This window comes from Zophobas morio, unplaced genomic scaffold, assembly GCF_036711695.1.
Source record: "Zophobas morio isolate AGI-343-1 ecotype UQ-CSIRO unplaced genomic scaffold, CSIRO_AGI_Zmor_V1 ptg000002l, whole genome shotgun sequence".
NCBI lineage: Eukaryota > Metazoa > Arthropoda > Insecta > Coleoptera > Tenebrionidae > Zophobas > Zophobas morio.
Window position 1 is genome coordinate 14,149,971 of NW_026972107.1, and position 19,819 is coordinate 14,169,789.

Below are 19,819 nucleotides of genomic sequence, written 5' to 3' on the forward strand. Positions count from 1 at the left end.
ACAAAATTTATCAGTTCCATCTGGCTATCGTTGCTTTAACATTATACTTAGGGCATATTGCAAAATAAAATAAATAAAATCAGATTTGTCCAACCAAATTTTTCGGTTTATCCAAAAAATAATATAATTAAGTTTTTGGTTTTGCTTCAGAGATAAATTTGGTGTATATTTTTTTTACGAATCAATTAAATAATTAACAGCAGTTAGAAGTTTGTAACACATGTAACTGTCGTTAAATTAGTCGTCTTTAGTAATCCAATTTTTACACGTGTTTCTAGCTTCCATGTCGACTATCTACGGACATGACATATTTAAAGACAACACAGGCGAATGGCTCATAAAACTGAAAACAAGAAAATAACTTTAGTTGTCAATTAAGCTTTAACAATTTACACAGGTCTGCAAAACCCAGTGCACACCAGTGGTGGTAATTAGTAAAGTTCGTGCATGTTGAACAAAATACTAAAACATATACCTACCGTGCGAAATTATACAATAAATGTCTATTTTGGTCCCTCTTTGTAGTTATTTTAGAGCGTATAAAATTTCCTTCGAGTAAGTATTATGCAAACATATATTTTTACAAAACAGTAACTTTCTCTTACATTTAATTGCATGAAATTATCTTCAATTCTTTTAATAATTTCAAATACCATAAGACGCGCTGCATTATCTTCCAATCTTAATGGAACTAATAGATGTATCAATTGCTACTAAAACGTAAAAACATTACTACCCATTATCAAATTAGACAGTATCAAAGTGCCGTAATCTTGAAGTACTTCCATATGGGATTGACCCCATCAACAATCAAGCTGGTGACGTTTATTGAAGTCATGGTCTGAATGCCTGCAGCCTAGCCTGAAGGGTGTGTATTGTTTAGCTCCCTCCCCTTGGAAAAAATTAGTCTGGTGCATGCTGCAGTCCCCAAATCGATCAATAGTGATGAGAGAAACATTCAGTCCTGTGAAGATGTGCATGCTTCATTAAGTTTGAATAGAACTGAAATGGCATTGTATTTAGTTGCGGAATTAATTTCGATTGTAAACAAACACACCGTATCGTAACAATTATCTGATTTACAAGCCGAGATAGAATTGTTGTCTTTCGATTGTCTAGACGAGAAGAGTCCAACAATGGATGTGAGGTAAGCCTACACACGGACTTTGACATTGATTATGTATATTCTTGTGAGAATGGATTAGGTCATACTGTTAGATAAATGGTTCAGTGTTGGAGATAAACGGGTGGTTGTTGGAGCTCAGTGGGTAAGACTGAACTTGATATTTCACGACGAGTACCACTTCAAAGGCTAATAGCATTCACCTCAATTATGCTTACCTACCTTAAAAGCTTTTTTTAATTTTTTTAAAAATGATATAAAAGAACAATAACAACTGTATTTAAAGGGAACGTGACGTCATTCCGCTGGTCAACCGATTCGGAATATACGAGTCAAAATACGATACATACATTTTTAATTGTACATAATTACAAGAAATTTTAAAGAATGTGTCTTTAGAATTAAATTTTTAATTTGACTAAATAAAACGTACAAATCTCGTATTAACGTCTAAGGACAATATTAAACGAGCCGCAGATATTTTAAATTTGTGTCAGATGTGGATGCATTTCTCGTACATCAGCTGTTAGAATTTGAACTATGTGGATTCAAGTAACATAAAAATTTTCAATTGTGAAATACGGAAATCCCAATTTAGACTGAAGTGAAGAATGATGTGCATAGAAATAGGTTTCGGATGTTGCTATGACGTCACCTATAAATTTCGCGCCACGTTAAACTACCAGCACTTTATTTGAATAGATATTGTTCTTTTAGCTATTTAAAAAAAGTGTGAATATTGATCACGGTTTTTTAATTAAAACGATGTTCATGTTACACTGAAACAAATAATTTAAAACACGCTAAGAAGTCTTAAGGAGGAAAATACGATGTCGATTATTGTTGTGTCTACCAAATACCACATTTTTTTTAATGTGTGAACATTTTAAATATTAACAAACATAAGTTTACATAAACAATATTTTAAAATTATTTATAAGTTACATCATCAGCTTTGTGTTCTTAAAATTTCGATGACATTAGATGAGTCGTTTCTGAAATAATCGGTTGAATAATTCCGTTCACATATTAATTATCAAGATCTCAGATTTTTTAATACAGATAATAAATGAATAAAATTTTGTTAATGGGCAAAGGAAGGTTAGTATTTGACCTAACGGTTTTGTAAAACGTTACTTTTTTCAAGACATATCAAATGCAATTTATTTAAGAAAATTTTGAGTTGATGTCATATATTTTATGGATTAAATGAACAGATAAATCTGTTAGCAGTTGTAAACAGTTTCGACCTTCTTGGGTCTGATATTAATAATTGCGATTTATTTTCTACTGCGCCATCTATGGCACAAGCAAACAGTACACCGTCGAAATGTCATTTTCGTTAGTAGAACTTCCATAAAAGTGGGTCCTATTCTATTTGTGGCTTTAATGTTATTTGTATCTAAACATCGAATTATATGTGTACAGTAACAGTATAATCGTTAGTAGGTTACCCATGTAACCAGTTTAAGATAGCGTATAGGCAACACATTAAACATTGATTGTCGTCCATGCACCGTAATTATACAAACCGAGCTGTCTAAACATACTGAAAACGTGCCCTAAATTTGTGAAATTTTGTATGGATTCAGTCGAATATGTAATCTGTAGTGGTTTCAAATATTTATTGTCATTAGTTTTCAAACTTCATTGCTGAAACATACAAAATCTAACGACTAGACACAGAAATCAAACTAAATCCATTTTTGTTATTACATTTCTGTAGCCACAACCACCGCCAAGATTAGGCTAGAATTACAATTTGCTTCATCATCAATATCAAACGACCATTAATGATTAGAAATTTCTGACACGATTAAAGACCGCAGTAATAAAATATTTCAGTTCCTCTATACCTTTGCGGTCTCTTCTTTCCCATTAATAATAAAATATGACTGGCACTTTGATGTTATAATTAGCTTTCATGGACCTCAAAAAATCTAACAATAAAAAAAGTGTAAATAATATGATAATGATCGATAAGCCGGATAATACTGACATACGTCGCACCTGTGTTCACCTACATCCTGTATCACCGAATTCATTCTTTGGCTAATTTTTTCAAATGGAGCAAATTTACCAACCAAGGTTACCCGTGCCCAGAATCTTAACGATCCACATTGTCTTATTATCACCGCTTTATAAATAATTTAACAAACTTTACTCATTTCTCTTTGTGTAACGATTACTAATCCCATTCGTATCGGTTTCTTTGGCATAATCGTATCCTTGTGGCTGTTTACCACGGATTAGTTTTCTAAATATAACAAAGTGGAGATCTAATAGAAGTGCACATGTTGACGACTGTTGCACAATAATTGAAAATTAGATTGTTTCCGCGCACTCGGTTGAAGAACATCCGGTGCGTTAACGACACTCAAAGTAGTAAGAAAATTGTGGGATTTTAGTACCACCAGCATAATTTCTGTGTCAGTTTGTCACATATGGAAAGCTCGTATTTAAATTCAGGTCTGGTGTTTAGTGACCCATTGAGCAATTATGCTCCAATCAGACTACTTTTGTGGCTATGCCATAATCAATTTCCATTGTTCAGGAGAAGCATCCTCGAGGAAACTAGGGAAGGCTAAGTGGAACGCGGTTGAAACCTCGTGTGATTTTCAATTGATGATAAAAATTGAAAATGCTCATTGGTTAATGGAAATCCAAAAGCAATTAAGATAATATTGTAACCTTTGGCTGGAATTTCTCTGATGCTTGCAACCTAATGGAAACGCTTTTTTTATGAGAATCACCGAGTAAAATGGCATTAACCGTTTACAAATGATTTCTGTAATAAAGGGTTAGCAATCAATTAGACAAATAATCTTTGTACTACGGAACCGGTTGCTTTGAAATGTTGTTTAAAGTTATGTTTTTCATTCATCTTCACTTAAAAATTGTTAATAATAAATATTATTGCGGGTTTCCCCAAAACAGTTAAGTTAAAAGACGTTATCAAGACACTAACATTGATTTTGGAATTATAGTGTAACATTGTAGATGTCAATTCTAATATATTTATCCCCGCCAAAAATTTGCAGTGCAATTTACGGCAAAAATTAAGACAGATACATAAGCCAAAAGTGCAGGAGTATATTTATCAAATTTAAATAGCATTTACCACGCAAAATTTTGAGGTGGCGTCATCAAACTTTGGGTGGAAATGATCAGAAAAATTCTGGTTAGCGTTTTATCATCCACCCGATATTCCAATGTTCCTAATCTAATACTATTAAACGAGCAAAGTTTGTATATATATATTTATATATATATATATAATGGGTTTCTCGAAAACGGCTCTAACGATTTCGATGAAATTTACAGGTTAGGGGTTTTTTGGGTCAAAAAATCGATTGATCATAGTTTTAACTTCTGAAAATTACAGCTTCATGCATTTTCAGCAATTTTCAGGCAGTGAATTATATTTGTTGCTAGGCAACTTCAGATGACACTACACGAACACGAGATTGTTTTATAAGAGAAGTTTGGGTGACAGTCTGACAGTACGTTTGACGTACCTTTTTATCTTCAATTGTACGTACCGAAACATACTCCACTGTATAGAGGACGTTAAAATTCACCTTCTGAGGTGAGAAAATTTACCGAAAACTAAAGAGTGAGCGTATAAAAGGCACACGAAAGTGCGTTGAATTGAGATTATTTTGTCAAGCATTCATTTCAGTGGTTCCGCGGTCGGAGTCAATGTGTGATCGTTTTCCGGGATGGGACCGTGTTATTTGAGTTTTTGGGCTCAACGTTTCGCACACTTTCGTAAGTAGCATCTTCGGGAGCAGGGTTGAGATTGAGAAATTAGGAATAACGCAAAAGAGCACGGTAACTCAGTATGATAACCACACCAGAGGCGAAACTCTTCTGGCAGTAAGAATGTAGTTGTGACCTTTTTCTAGAGTCGAGAGAGAGAACTAGGAAAAAAAAAGAACGACAGAGAGAAAACTTGGGTAACAAATGCGATTGTAATAAATGTCAAACAATAATTCCAGTTTTCTGTTCTTTAATCTCTACATGTCACTTATCACTGTTTAAAACAAAGACTGCTTATGGAATTTCTTTTTTAATGTGTATTTTTAATTAGCGCGTCTACTTCAAAATGCATACTATACGCATATTTATCTGTCCTAATCTGATCTAATACTACCAAACGAGCCGAGTGAAGCTCGGTCAACCAGATATTAAAAAATTATTTGTGCAAAACCTAATTTTATAATTTATCTAATCTACATTTATCTAGATTTGTTTGATTGTACTTTAGGAAGCAGGGAAGTTTCATAATTTTAGGACATTTAGGTGATATAGTAGATAACAATAAATAATTGGTTAAAGCTTTAATTTTTTAAGAAAACTTGTGCACTCAATTCTAAAAAATGAATCGTATCATTGAGGTATGTACTTATAATATTGTTACTCTCTCCCAAAGCGTTTTCTTTCAATTAATATTAATTATTTATCAAATTTTAAGGTGACGTCATAAATATTTTGAAGTAAATCAGTAATTCAATTTTAGTTCATCCTTTTCAAATTTTAATTAATTGTAGCCTGTACAAAATTTATTTGTATAAATCTCCGAACAATTTTGTTCTGGTGAAATTGAATAAAAAAAATCATGATTAGTACTGTGATTTCGATATTTTGGGGTGCATTAAACCTCCATAAATGGGCATATCAGCTTCTCAATTTAATTAAAATGACTCTTACTTCTAAAAATTATTATTTAAGGTCATCAGTTATATGGGACGAATAGATAAATTTTGGTTTTATTATGAACCGATAATAGTCTTAAAGTACATCTAAAATTTCATGGTCACCGATTTTGTATTTTCCAATATATCTGTTTGACACAATTTTCAACATTTTTAATTTTTTAAGTATGAAGTATTTATTTATTAAAAATGTTAAATAGTAGTTGTATTGTTGATCGTTCTTCACTTTGATAAGGATCTCATCAAAGAACATTATTTAGTTTTGGTGTCCCTAATGATAAAAGTCTTGTCTGAATGGCAGTTATTTTAGTTAGTGGTGGATCCTACTAATACTAACAGTACTAATATTATTTATTTATTGCTAAAATGTTCGCTTTAAACGATTTAATTAAGGAATGATTCATAAAATGTTGCTTTTTACGACATAACAGTGTCGAAAACCACCACAAATCAATTCACACTGACATAATTCTAAAAATCTACATATTTTTTATACTTTGCAATAAATACCACTGAATCGTTGTATAAATAAATGCGCGTTTTTTCCATCTTGAAATTATTACATTTTAATAGATGCGAATACGGAGAAAGTACCAAGAAAACGTAAATCGTAAGCTGCATTCCACGGTGTTCGATGTAAATATCCGTGTCCTGACTGACATTGAATTTTTCCAGTAAAACAACGATTAGCATGCTCTAAAACAATAAATAAAAAAGTGGAAGTTTCAAAGCAAAATTGCAGAATTTTAATGACTCACATTGCCATAGTTAACGTTGTACGTAGAAACTAGAAATATTTAAGATATGAACTATTTGTTTTGTTATTTGTGTTTGCATAGACACTCGTCAAACTAACTTAGATAAAAATCTTTAGAAAAACCACAACTTTGCCTTCGCGTTGTTACCTATTATCGTTTTAAATATAACAGTGTTATGAAAAACGTTGCCGATGCAGAACCGTATGACGTGAAAGTGTGGTGGTACAACATGAAAATATTTTCAGGAAATTTGGAGTCGCACGGAAGAATTTGTAAGTGTTTTTATCAGTTTCCGTTGTAAGATGTGGTTTGTTGATTTTTTATCGGTTTATTGCGAAATTCACGACCGGAGTTTGTTATCAGTGAAAGTATGTACAATGCAATCGTTAGTAGCACTGACCTATTCCCTAAAGAAAAATTTTTTATAGCCGGAATATCCGAGCATCAAACGCTTATTGTGTACCTCTATAAATAACACAAAATAAAAGAGTTTGCGTCCGTGATCTTTTTATTTTGTTAAATGCACGCAAATATCGTTTGCCGTGCTAAGTGAATGTACAATTACTGTAACACGTACAAGATGATATTTACCCGGTTAATATAAATTGAAGTGTCATTTGAAAACCTTTTACCCGATTTTATCAAATCATAAATCATTATTATTACTTTTATAAACTATTTCAGCAATAAATTATTACAATCAGGATGTTATGGTTGTTAGTGTTAATATGTTTATGTCTTGAATTTTCAGTACTTAGTGACATAAAAGTGAAAAGAATTACAACAGGTGGAAAGCGTTTTTCCATATTTGCTGCGTATGATCTAGTTAAAAATTTCTAAATTGACAATAATAAATAAGTAGCTGCCCAACCCATATTTATAATTAATTAATTGTGTGTATAAAACTAATGTTTCGGAACGATGATACTAATCATAAAATTCATATTAAAACTATGACACTTTCACCTACCTAGCAATAAAATTTTAATATCAACAAATTATTTATTTAGGTTATAAGCTGCTACTGTGGAAATACGAGGAATACCGCTGGGTTACAAATTTCCGGCTACTGTGTAGAAAAGCGGATTTTGTAAAATATGTATGATCAGACCAAGTACGTTGTTATTTAACACCTACATTTCAAGTTAATGCAAATGAAATGACGCTAAAAGCCATTCGAGTATGAGTCTTATGTCACTAATTATAAACTTCCAAACCAGGAACAAACTACAAGTTCAAGTTCAATGTCTTTCGATATCATCACACTTCGTTAAACATAAGAAATGTTAAGTCCAAACAAGTCTTCTGAATTAATGAGAAGTGTGGTCCTGTTGTTGTCCATATATCATGTACTATGAAAAAAGCAGTTTGACAATTTGTTAAATTTTTGATATTTAAAATGATAAAACTAAAGAACAAATTACTGCTCTATGGGTGGCAATTCTCTTCGAACTCGTCAAAAGAATGTGTTCTAAGTATCGAATAAAAAGGGAATTAGAGCTAACTGCGTTAACACTTGACTTGGCGATTTTGTGCGGTGAATTTTATACCCTAGTTATACTGTCATTAGCTGAAGGTCAGTTGCTACGTTTTAATGTTCATGCCAGAAATACCAGCTAAAATTAAAAAAATATAGCCAACTCTAGTTTTCTTTTTCTTTTGTGCGACATTATTAACACATGTGATATGAGAATGTCTTCATCATTTTGATGGGGATAAATATATTAATTCGTTTAATGACTGATCACTTCGTTACTATGTTTTTAACATTTGTTTGTTTGTTCAACTTTTTTTCGATATATAATCTTATAATAACATAAAATTTCAAAATAATTAATTCGGTGGTTTTGAGAATCCTTGGAATAAAATGGACAACTGTCAGAGGCAATGAAAAAAATGCATTTTTATAGACATTATATAACTGCGGTAATTATAATTGTTTTATTTGCATTTATATTTGTATTTAGAGGTGTAAAATAACATAATTTCTTCGCTGTAACCAGAACATAAAATAACTTACAGAACTTGACGTTTTAATGCACTCTATTAAGTAAGGAATTAACTTCTTTAATTCTTTTCTAAACTAATTATTGTCCTATCAAGTTAAGCTAAGCTGATATGCCTGAAAAATTCCTCTGAAATTGGATAAGTCAGGAAGAACAACGTTCAGGGAGAGGCAGATCCGACCCATTAAAATAATTACTAAATGGCATTAGACACCGTAATTTTAAAAGGAGAAGTCATTGTTCTTAGATATAAAATCTTAAATATATTTATTTTAATTTCCTTGACCTATTACAATGTGAAAAACTATTGATAACTGTAGATATTTCCACTTTTAGGACGATATAAGTGATGGACCTATAGGGTCGTTTTGCAATTATGCAATTTATTGTTTATTTTGTATTTTATAGTTCTTAGAACATAAAAAGTTTGTATGTATGTTGTCGATTTTATTAGATTTATTGCTTTCTTTAAAACATCCCTTTACTCCAAAAAATAAATCATTGTTTTATTTTTAGCTAAATGTTGTTTCAACTGTGGAATTGTCCTTCAGCCGACTTTCTATTTTTACGTTTTCTCGATATTTCATGACCCGTAGAGTAGGTACGAAGAAATAGGTCTCCCGTCTGTCTGTCTGTCTGTCCGTCCGTCTGGCTGTCTATCTGATTATCTGCCGCCGCGGTGTTTATTACATAGATAATCTCTCCGAAAGTACTGGACCGATTGTTGTCAAATTTTGTATTTATGTTAGGAATATCATGTAGATGGTAAAACGCTAACCAAAACTTGTCTAATCATCCCCACCATCATATGAGATGACGTCACTTCAAAATTGAACATAGTAAATGGCTTGTATAAAGTAACATAGTCCTACACCTGTATTTTATGAGTTCGTGTTGAGTCATTAGCTGAAACGTCCAGATTTTTGGAACAAAGAATCAAAATTATAAAACAACATTTTGCAATTTTATTTTGAATTTACCAAAACGAATGCTTTGAAATCTTGCATATGTTTTAAAGTAAGAAGAGCGTGATACATTTTTAGTCAAAATATATGTATTTGCTATCTTCTCCAAAAAATTGATGACGTGATCTGCAAAAATATGACTGAATTTAATCCATTAATATTTTTTGGATTTGCTTATACAGGCTGACTCAAAAAAATTATTAAATGCGTGAATTTATTTTACTGATTTAATTAGGAACTGCAAAACCGACTGCTTTGAAATCTTGGAGATGTATTAAAGTTATCATAAGCATGGTCAATTATTAACCAAAACATATCTGTTTATTCCTCCCAAAAAATTGATGACGTCATCTCAAAATTTTGCCGAATAAATTGTACTCAAAATGTGAAGAGTTTTTACTTGTGATTTATCACTGGATTCATGTTTTTTTTTTAATTTGCTTAAACAGGTGGCTCCAAAAAATTAATGAACTACTGTTATTTTACAATTTCCATTTTACACTAAATAAAATAAGCCAGTGAAGTGGAGAAAGGAGATGGGCAGGGCTAAATGTAGCTTTTCTCTAGTTTTTGTGAGCGAGTATTAGCCTCTTCGTTCCAGTGACTACTCTTAATATTGTTCAGTCCTAGCTTAGCAAGTTTTAGCCCCGCCTACACACCCTTTTTTTTCTTAGAAGATATTTCATTTACCAAAATTAATCTTATCTTAACAAGTACTAGCCCCGCCCATCTGCCCTCTATTTTCTTAGAGGATATTTCGTTTGCCACAATCAGTTTTATCTTAGAAAGTATTAGCCCCTCCCACCCACTCTTTATTTTCTTAGAAGGTGTGTCATTTAACAAAATCAGTCTTATTTTAGAAGATACTGGCCCCACCCACACACGCTGTTCTAATTCTAACGATTTTATCTCTCTTCAATTGAGATCCACATTTCATTCGGACTAGACAAAATGAATCACTGAAATGGAAGCAGGGTGGGTGGGCGGGGTGAATTATATGTTTTTTTGTAAAGTGAGAATGGGAACTAATAGAACGTAGAGACGGTAATTGTAATTTTTTTGTTATACTACTTATTTTCTATAAGATTTATTTCTTATTTCTGAAGAACAAAATGGAAGAACGGGTGGGTGGGCGGGGCTAAGTTTAACTTTTTTATACAGAATTTTTTATAAGCTTCAAGTGCCTACAAAGTGGGCTTATGCGACAACATTAAACGTATGAAGAAATCGGTTTGGATGAAATTGCGCTGCTTCAGGTTGCTTCTGCTGCTTAACTGGGTGGGGATAAATGCGTGGCTTGAGCAGTATTATCGTCACGGGCGGGATGGAATTGCGGCTGTCTGCATGGTTCGCTCGTCGTAGAAGGAACTGCGTCGCTTCGCTTAATCGCGGCAGTGATTGTAAGCGCAATTCGTGCGAAACGGGGGTTGAGGATTACGTTAGCCCTGACAAGCGTAATCTCTGCGTGAATGGGGATAAAATCGCCTATTCCGCGTAATTCCCGCCAAGCACAATCCAAAGTCGCGGGAGGGGGTTGGAGTGTAATTCTGTTTTCTGCTGAAGGAGGGTAACCCGTAAATCGCGGTCGTCCCTTCTACCCTGAGCTATGGTAGGAGCGTCTTTTGGGTGGTCCGTTGGGGTTGCCTGGTCTCGTACCAATGACACCTTCTAAAGGGTACTAGTGGAGCGTCCCGGTACTAACGCATTTACGCTAGAGCGGGATGTTCGAAAATATTTTTGCCTGCTTATATTATGACGGTTTTCATGTCATATGAAATTAGCCCATTCTTTTTTGCTTCTGGCTGGTACTCCCGCTTCCTCCCATGTGACCCCCACGTGTTTCTGGGTCTGCCTTTCTTTTTTTTTGCACTCTAGCTTCCAAAATTTATTTAATAGGTACTTGGTTCCTCTTTTCGATAAATTGTATCTTATGTGTAGTTTTTTAGTGCTTTGTTCACATTTTTGGTTGCTTCGTCAATGTGTATTATAAATAGCAGTGGATTTAGTCCTTTTCCATTCGTTATAAAGGGTTCCGATTGTATAATAAGACAAGGAAGAATATATGATTTTCATTTTCTGTGTAGATACTTTTTATTATTCTCATAATTTTTTTGTGGATTTCTTTATTTTCAAGTATTTTCGAAAGTTTCTTTCGGGGGATTTTATCGAAAAATTTTTATATGTCTAGGAATCCTAGGAATACCTTATTTTCTCATTGTAGGCATTTTTTTCTACTATTATTTTCAGAATAAAAATGTGGTCTTGTACTTATACATCTTCTTTGATGGATCTACTTTTGTCTAATATTTTTTTTGTATGTTTTCATTGTTACGCTGGTTAGTGTTATTCTTCTATAGTTATTACAGTAATATTTATCTCCTTTTTTAAGCACCAGCATTCTGAGAGAGAGTTTTCAATCTGTAGGAGTTTTGTTTTTCTACTCACATCTGGTTTAGTATTTGTGTTAGTCTTGCTGTAGCCCATTTTTTTTTAACATTTCCGATGTAATCCTATTATAACCCTGGGTTTTCCCTTCCAGTTTTCTTACTATTTCTTTTATCTCTTCAAGGTCAATACGGTTTTCTTCATTCTCTTCGTCTGCTATATCATTATTTGGTTCTGTGTTGTTTCCATTCTATTAGTGAAATCTATCCATTGTTGTTTTTTTTTTGTCACTAACTCTCTGACTCTTTTCCTTTCATTTTTGCATATTTCATAGCTTTCACACGTTTTCTTCTTTTTAATTTTTATTCGCTTCTTTATTTCTTCTGTCCACCACTCGGTTTCCTTCTTTTTACGACTTTTCTTTATATATCCACAAATGTCTTTAACTGGTTGGAGGACTGTATTTTTGAAATAGTGCTACACTGTGTCTACGTCTTCTTGTGTTGTTTTTTCTGTTGTAATTTTTTTTTGTCAGTTCTTGCTCATACATATTTCTGAAATTCCAATGTTCTGGACATTTTTTCTATTGTCATGTTTTTGTATTTTTTTAATTTTTGTTACTACCAGGAAATAGTAACTACCAATTTCTGGTCCTCTTTTCACTTTTTCTTTGTTAGTGTGTACTAACAGTTATCGATTTCTCTTTTCTGCTGACTTTTTCCTTTGTAACTTTGTGGATCTCTTTTTGACGGAAAAACGTATTGCTGAGTATCATTTCTTGTAGTAGACAGAAATCCAGCATTCTTATGCCATTATTATTTCTAACTTCCTATCCGTAGTTTACTAGTTACTACTACATATTGTGCTATAAATTTGATCTCGTTTGTCTACTCTGCTATTAAAATTTCTTGTTACATATTTCTCTCTATGCATTCTTGATAGAAAGTCCCAGAATTTATCGTTGTTTTGTGTTGAGTAATCTTTTTTGGTCTCCCCTTTTCAACTGTCTGTCGTCTGTCGTCTGCCGTCTATCTGTATAGAATTTTATTAAACCAATGGGAAAATTCACTAGAAACAGAGTTTTGAGCTTCATCAATGCATTCAAACTTTTGGAGCAATTGTTCGACCGTCCACCCGATTTCTTGGCACTCCGCGCCAGACCAAATATAAACAAGTTAACGAAGTATGTCTTTGTAGCATTATGCGTTGGAATCAACGGTAGCGGCCGAGTATGGGTCATTACAGTATGATACATTAACGAATTCAGAAAAACAAGCTCCACAAGTATCTCTAAAAAATACAAGCCCTCATATGGCGCATAAAGACAAGACTATTGTCGGAAGTTTCGATTGCGGGGTCCAGAAAAACCACGAAGCGGCGTTCGCGAACCATCCAGAGGAATGTATGGGTTTAAATAAAGGCCATCTTCGGGAACAAGTCTCAGTCAACGGGTGGAATCCAGACAGTGAGAGAAGTAATCTAGTTAAATCCTTTCCAGTCGAGTCGGAGTTATTCTGCACATAATCGCTGTGTAATTAGTCGTGTAAATTTGGAGAAATAAATTGTTGAGTTTTACCCACGCCGATTTTAATCACCGATCAACGTAACAATATTTTACTTCTCAAGCATAAGCTACTTTTTTTAATGTATACAAATTTCCCAAAATCAACTTTTACAATTGTCTTTACATTCAGTTTCTTTATTTACTTTGTCAAAACTGTTTGCTGCAGTCGAATGAAATTCGTTATACTCAGACTTATGGGTTACTCCTGAAACTGTAATAGTGACAGGTTTATAGCGACAAATAAGGACCTCAAAAAATGAAATAGCGATCTTTTTACAAGTGCAAGTCACTATAACTGGTATAAATTTCGATGTAGCGATAAATTCAATCAATTTAGAACATAATTCTTTCACTTGTTGCACTTTAATCATTTTTTAATAGTGTGGAAGTGTTCTACAATAATTTATTTACTTTACAGACAGTCATTACGTTATTTTTATCTTGTTATCCTACATCATGTTTTCATCAAACCATACAACCTAATCGAGCATTCGGCATCGGTCTTTGGCACGGGTTTATGTACGCATGTTTATACCTTCCCAACGGTACATGATAAAGACCTTGTGGTAAACACTATTACGCATATAGATGATCACCACAAAATCATCGTAATATCATTGTTCTACGACATAAATTCTTCAAAGTGCGTGAGGTCGAGGTAGGCGGTCGAAAGCACGCACCCAAAGAATTACTAACGCTGTGGTGCCTGTCAAAAGATAATTTGTAATTCTAAAACGAAAGGAATTTTCCGTGTAAACCTGGAGGAAACTCTTGATTTCTTCAAGAGGCAATGAAATCGATTCTGATGTGCTTTCTAATTGTGAAACATCTGCATGAATGATACGGCACCTGATGTCTAGATAGTCGTCTTGGTTCATCAGGAAGGAATTGCGTGCGTAAATACCAGGATATGTGGCGCTATGAAAAAGTCGAAAAGTAAAAGTGGTCAGTGCATGAGTTATGGATTTATTTAGATTTTAGATTAGTGAAAGTGCATACCTTCAAAAATTGAATTGTTAGTTTCATTTAATTTAGTACTGTTATGTATATTAAGTGCATAACTGTTTGCATTCTTTGCTAGTAATTTCGATCGAAGGTGTTAAAAGGAGTAACGCTGTATTAATTGCATTACAATATACATACATATGTGCATTCGGATTAATTGCTTATTATGCAGAAATGCAGAGGCAGTAAACAATGCATGCATTTCCTTTAGGCATCATTTGGTTCAACAGTTATACCAGGAAGAGTCGTTAATTTATTAGATTTTATATCTTTCATAGCATCAATATATTTGTCCGTTGTAGTTGTCTTAACTTATCAGCGTCATGTAGAGAAAGATGTAATTACAACATTTATATACACAAGATCTTTAATATAAATTCCAGAGCATAGCGTTGATCATTAGTTGGTATTCTTAGGTCGTCAGAGGAGGCGTTTAGCTGCTGACCCTCGCTTCATATCAACAAAAGCTAAAAAATGTAATTATAAAAAAGCAATTTAATTTTCAAAATAAAGAGTCTTAAATTTGGAAGTTCGAAAATGTGCCAGTAATTTATTATCTGATTGAGGAGTAGAATTTTTCATTTAATTAAAGGAGATACAGTTTGTAAAGAATGTAAACACTCATTCCAGAGCTTCTAGATTAATAATTCTGTCTGGGATTTATCATTGTTTGTTTTTCTTATTATCATCACAGACAGAATTCTTTCCGAATGACGGGTTTTTACCTAATAGTTTTAAAGTCCGTAATGGATGTTTGCTTTTATGGTTGGGGACACATCATGCCGAGTTATGACGTAAAGCAATACGAAATTTATTGCGATGTCATTTGTATTTTTTATTTTTGTGTATATTTATATACTTCACGCAAGCATATTTTACTTTTTATGAATATTTCATTCATTTCTAATATAATACAATAATACAAATATAAAATTAAGTTATGCGATACGATTATAACAACTCACGCTGTGATTAAATTACATTCATTCTTTATCATTGATGGTTGAGTGAACTTGTGGAATTTTGGATCCGCCAAGAAGCTGAATAATTTTTTTATTTAGCGTGAAATCTGCACATTTAGAGTGATTTTATAAATTGATTTGATAAAAATCTCGAAACACCACATTGAATGTACGATATTTGGGGAGAAAAAATCGTATTTGTTACTTTTTAATTGTTTACCCATTTCAGTTTGAAACGCTGTAAGAAAAGAACTGGGAGTTTCCCTTTCAGTAATTACCTACCTTGTAGTTCTGGTTCTCATTGTTGTATTATTTCAGTTTGAAATAATTATTTCTGAAACAGGTTAATCTATTCTTACTAAAAAAATTATGGGTTGTAAAGTATAAGTTAGATTGAAAGTGTGTCAGCATGTAGAAATATAACAACGCGCAATATTGTTCCACACGCAAAATTTAGCTGCATCTTACGTATTAATCAAAAGAAATGAATCTCAGAAATATTTAAAATGAATTTTATAAATGCCGAAGTCAATTATGATCGTAGAAGTTACGAACGCAGGTATTTTAATCAAGAAGGTTTTATGAAAACGTGCCAAGCTCCTAGATGATGGCGAAGCTGAGGGAAAGACAAGTGATAAAAAGTCAAGGCAGATATTTTCTCCGCAGCATCGTAAGTTTTTGATTAAAATTGGAAGAAATCTACCAATGAAAAAAACAATCCAGAAAAACGACTTTGCTAAAACATTGAGCAATTGAGACCGTAAACATAATCAAAAAGGAACAAAATACGTGAAAATCAAGAAGCACCGACCTCATCCTGTATGCACTTAGAATGCAGATTCAGTTTTTTAGGCAGCGCTGACTAACTGCACCTCGTTACGGTGTTTAGACTCCGGGTCACTTCGCAAAGCACAACTTCGTCTACTGAACAAGAAAAACGAGCAAAGTACTGTCGGTTTTGAAGATGTGTTCTGTGTTCCAAAAGTAGAGGCAAAGCTTTTATCAGTGAGCGAGACTGCGGACAAAGACCCCGACGTGCTGTTTACCAAAACACAAGTAAAACTGTTTTCTTCGAAACGAGACAAAACAACAGATCGTATCGGAGACTTATATTTTATTCGTGATTGTTTTACTGACACGAATAATGCGACTGCGGAATCTACAAAATCTGCAGTGATAGCGTCGATTCGGACATTTAAATTTTAAAGATTTAGGTGAAACGAGTAGACAGCATAGGAATGAAGAATATCAGAAGTACTACTAAAGAATCTGATTGTGAAATTTTTGATAGATGAAAATTATGTTCAGAAAAGAAGATATTTGAAGCTGCACGAGACATCAAGTGCTTCAGCACACCATATCCTAGTTAAATCAGTATATAGAATTATATGAAAAATTGCCATGAGTGTCCTGCTCAATGAAGATGAACTGAGTGTTGACGAAGAACACTTTAACAAAACGTGATGAGGGCTTATACTGAATATTGAAGAAAATGAAGTTTCTACAGAATTATGGCTAACTGCATTAAGGGACCAAAAACGTTGCTATTTTTCAGTGTTAAAATTAGATCGAAGAATATAACACTGAAGTCGCTTTATTCGCCAGAATATAGAGATTCCAGTGAAAATAGTTTTGTACTTATTAAAACATGTGGTATTACTGGTGATAGAGAAAGGAAGAAAACTTGTTTGTTAAGTGGATAATTCACCCAGAAGTCTGGTATGGAATTTAATGAAACGTGTTCTTCAGTGATTAAAACTGGAACAATTAGATTGTTAATTCTGGTAATTATTCAGTATTAAAATAAATGAAGTGCCTGGTACAACAGTGTTTTTTGCTGGTAACTTGAAGAAGAAGTTTGTATAATTCGATCCATATTTTAGAAGACAATCTATCTCTTCTCATGTCTTTCCAAGAAAAAAAACTTGAAGGATCAAATAAAGGAAATATCATCGCCTGAAACGTTTATATCAAGATATGTAGTACCGAAAATTACAGATGTTATTGAAATCTTATAAAATAACATGCCCCTACATGGGTGGATTATGAATCCATCTTTCGATTTTTCTACCCTAGACATCCAAATTACAATGTAATTTTGAAACTTCTAAACCGAGTGCTCTGAAGGCTTGCAGAAGCTTTAAAGTTATCGCAAGCGCGGTAAATCCTAATCAAAATTTATCCGTTTATTCCCTCCCAAAAATGATAACGTCTTAAAATTTAATTTTTTGTTTGTTCGTTTGTCAGGATCGACTGAATTTTGGTCTAATAACCTTAGACCAATTTTTGAACCCTGGGTTCACGAGCAATATAATATATGGTACCAAACCGAGTGACTATTAGTGTTTGTAACCTTTTTGATCAGGTCAGGTCAGGTCATTCTAAGTTTTCCGAAAAATTTCAAAAGACTAGCGCAAAAACAAAGGACCACTTTTAACGACTACTGAAATTTCCCGAATGGTTTTAGTATGTTTTTTTGACAATTTCGTGTTAGAAAATTCAAGTTTTATGAAAGTTATTTTGTGTTCATAATTGACACCATGTTTAAAAAAATTGTTCTAAGTTTATTTCGGCAGAACTTCCCTCGCCACTGAAGTATAAATCCAACAAATCCCGCTTCTTTGAAAAATTATAGAATTAAATTTTGCGATGTTTGTTATGTGATAACCTAAATAAAGTGAAAACTAGCAGCATAAATAACAACCCCGCAATCCCTGCGGCGTGTGCACGTACGGACAAGGTAAAATGTATTTAAAGCAGATAACCAACGGGAAAAAGGGCCCTTCAACAATAACAAACTTCAGCTTCAAATGTTTTTTTATTCATCGGAAGAATGTTACGTAGCAATTAGTTTGATTTTAATGAGTTTGTCACCTAAAACAGAGGACTAAAATTATTAATTAAGGCACAGTCGAAAAGAATGTTTTGAATATTATTATTATAATTCGTAGACATTAAATAAAAATATGTGTATTTTCACCTTTTTGGAGAAAATGGGGTAATTCGTTCTTAATTTAATAAATAATAAAAAAATTGTTATGACTTTATAAACATAGACAATACGCAGTGAGAGATAAAAAGAGATCTCCGGTTCGAATCCTGAGGCCTTTACTACTTGACCATAGTCGCTTATATCTTGAGTTAGCGATAATATGTTATTATAGTGTGTTAATTTTTTTTGAACATTGGTTTGTTTAAGGAAAAACTCAAAGCGGATTCGTACACAACAAGTACAGGTGTATAATATATAGTATAACATTTAAATCATTTTAAAACAGAATTCTTTGAAATTACGTCATCAAAGTTGTTGGTAGGGATGATTAACCAAGTTTTGGTTAGCGTTTAATCAGTAGTTTCTTGATTACGTGTTTAATAAAAATCGACGCAGTCGCCGGACAGACAGACAGAATAACAGATGGAAACTGGAGATTATTTCTTTCGTATTCTGGCGGTCTTGAAACGTCGAGAAAACAGTCGTCCGATGTACTCGATTACTAACTTCTTTAGCTTACGCTTCGGAAGTAAAAAGTGTTCTTGAAGCTGTATCAGGTTACTAAGCTAACTTGAATGTAACTTTAGTCAGAAGGGTTCTGCTGCGTTTTTTTGAAAAATAGTTTATGTAATAAATTAAAAAAAAATCTCATAGGTCGAAAGAAATTTCGGTAATTTTAAATAATTTCAGTTATTTCCAAAGATTCCAGTAAGAAGTAACTTCGATAGAGCCCGTTGTAGAACTACTTACTGTTCTCGGTATAAGAATGTTGACAAGAAAATTAATCTAAAAGTTTTATACAGTACTTCTCTCGGCATAAGGGGCATAATCCGATGTCATGTCATCGAAATTTTGAAACAAATAAACACGTTTAAGTTAGCAAATTATCTAGTTGATGGTAACATCACAACATGTGCTAAATTTCAGAATAACACATTAAGCACTTTCTAAGATAAATTGTAAAGTTTTGCTACGTGATTTTGACTTTTTTTACAAAAGTCTGAACAAGTAGGATTAAAAATACAGAAATAGTACTGATAAACCACAAGTGTAGACAATTTTGAAACGACTTTATCAAATTTTGAAAACTATTTACAACGTTCAGGTTCTTTTCTTTTATGAGATACCTACATTTTTCAATTTTTTTTGTAAAATCTTGATTTTCTAAAAATTAGGATGTGGAAGGCAAAATTACTGATTAATAGACCACAAGTATCTACACACGCATATTATTACATTAAAATTAAATAGAATTTATCTCGTAAATTTTGATCTGACGTCATCAAGTTGGTGGTGGGGATGAACAATCAAATTTAGATTATCGTTTAATGAAATATCAAT

General features: G+C 33.0%; 1 protein-coding gene across 2 annotated transcripts in view; it reads left to right on the plus strand.

Moving 5' to 3' along the window:
• Positions 1–19,819, plus strand: part of LOC135128201 (disheveled-associated activator of morphogenesis 1) — a 104,965-nt gene that overhangs the window by 22,998 nt on the left and 62,148 nt on the right. The window contains exon 1 of one of the 2 annotated variants that reach the window (XM_064055103.1): positions 6,769–6,871. The exons of the other annotated variant lie outside the window; for it this stretch is intronic. The gene's annotated coding sequence lies outside the window, so the exon portion shown is untranslated. Of the gene's footprint in view, positions 1–6,768; positions 6,872–19,819 lie in introns of those variants that run through there. 2 annotated transcript variants of the gene reach the window in all.